Below are 2,019 nucleotides of genomic sequence, written 5' to 3'. Positions count from 1 at the left end.
CCCCATCCCTGAAAGTTTTTAAGGCCAGGCTGGATGGGGCTCTGAGCAGCCTGATCTAGTGGGGGATGTCCCTGCCCATGGCAAGGGGGTTGGAAGTAGATGATCTTTAATGTCCTTTCCAACCCTGACAATTCTATGATTCTATGATTCTATATCTAAATCAATGTAAAAAAAAAATTCTAATATAGTTGTCTGAGGTAGTTAGAGTGAAGACACGGGTCCCTCATCATTGACTATATAATAGAAGGGTAGAAAATTAGCATAACTTCAGTTTGCCTAACTTCAGATAATTAAATTATAGAATCATAGAATCATAGAATCGTTAAGGTTGGAAAAGACATTTAAGATCATTGAGTCCAGTCATTAACCTAGCACTGCCAGATCCGCTACTAAACCATGTCCCTAAACACCATATCTGCAAGTCTTTTAAATACTTCCAGGGATGGTGACTCAACCACTTCCCTGGGCGTTATGATTCTGATATTTAATTTTGGAATTTTTGTTCGCGTTGAAAGCCAAATTCAAATGTACACACAGTAAATCATAAACCCTACTCTTGTTCTTATACAAAATTCTCCAGCAGTACAAAAATACTGGAGTGGTGCAGACATATTTTACTCTTGTTGCTGGTAAATTCACTTAGCATTACATAAAATATTTTTCTTACTGGTATTTATGGAAGAGACTGTGGCTTTATATCTGTTTCAGACATACACTGCATGGAAATATTCCACAATTATGGAAGCATTACTAGCTATTATTTCCCCTACAGTTCACCTGGAAGATATTTCAAGAAGTCATGGAGGAGGGGAGAAACATTCACTCGTAGAGTTTGTAGCTGTCAGGTTTATGTGAGAAAAATCTCTTTTGTAGTTACTGTTACAAATAGGTAATAACGGGGAAATTTAGGGAGGCATTCAGTTTCAGTTCTTGATCCCTACACAGGCAACTTTTCTGACAAAAATAAGAGTGTCAGCTGACAGAGGATTGGGAGAGTGAGAAACAAAGTAGTAAAGGGCAGTTGAGGATAATGAGAAAAACACATCTCTTCAGCTGACTTCGGCACTGTCTTCCTTTCCTTCTCAGATTGGGATGAGATAATGAGAAACCCATCCTTTGAAATCTGGGCCCTCTACTGCATTAAAAAGAAAGTGTAATGGGAGGAAATACGGCTAAGGGAACCAGTGAAAGATATGCTGCTCTTTATTTCACTTGGTTCTTGGCCCTCTGAAATGCATTTTTTCTTGGGTTGTTGCTCTTGGGTGTTTTTAAGGGACAGTGGCCTGTAGGGTTACTGTGTTCAGCAAGGTGTGACTGAGCCAACCAACAGGACTGCAGAAAAACAAGATGGTTTAGAGCCTGGATAGCTCAGTCGGTAGAGCATCAGACTTTTAATCTGAGGGTCCAGGGTTCAAGTCCCTGTTCGGGCAGAAGTGCCTTTATAGGGGGCCGGTTAACTCAGTCAGTAGAGCGTAGTGCTAACAAGGCTAAAGTCATGGGTTTGATTCCTGTTCGGTCCCCATGTGTTGCCTGATCTAGTCGAGAAGTGGCGTCCCTGACGGAAGGGAGGCTGGATTAAAATGATCTCCAAGGTCGCTTCCAGCTTAGGCCATTCTATGATTCATATGGCAGAGTTTTGTGTATTCATCCAACCTTGTACACCCAGCCTCGTCACTGAAGTGAGAAACAGTGTAATCTGATGGATGAGTGCAGCAGAGCCACTGAGGTCTAATGAGAACTGGGGGCAGACTTGCATCTGGGCAACTGTCATCCTTTTCTTCTCTTTTCTGTTCATGGATTTTCTATTATTTTCATTATTCATAATTTATAATATGGGTGAATCAAACGTCTTGACCAGAAATGGAATCCCACTGTGCCTAGTGCTAATTAGATGTGCATGCACGTGTGTTTGTGTGTGTATGTAGGCATGTGTACGTATGGAAGCATTCCTGAGTGGAGGAGCCTGGGTCCAAGAGACACAGGAATTACGGAACCATAGGGAAGCAGGGAAATGATGTG

At 41.7% G+C, this 2,019-nt stretch overlaps 1 non-coding gene across 1 annotated transcript; it reads left to right on the top strand.

Moving 5' to 3' along the window:
* Positions 1-1,357: 1,357 nt before the first annotated feature.
* On the top strand, positions 1,358-1,430 carry TRNAK-UUU. The gene has a single exon. It is a non-coding gene; the product is annotated as a tRNA-Lys (tRNA).
* Positions 1,431-2,019: the final 589 nt, after the last annotated feature.

This window comes from Apaloderma vittatum, unplaced genomic scaffold (genome assembly GCF_000703405.1).
Source record: "Apaloderma vittatum isolate BGI_N311 unplaced genomic scaffold, ASM70340v1 scaffold13476, whole genome shotgun sequence".
Classification (NCBI taxonomy): Eukaryota; Metazoa; Chordata; class Aves; order Trogoniformes; family Trogonidae; genus Apaloderma; species Apaloderma vittatum.
Note: the sequence above shows the minus strand (reverse complement) of the source record. Positions and strands in the feature narration are given on the sequence as shown.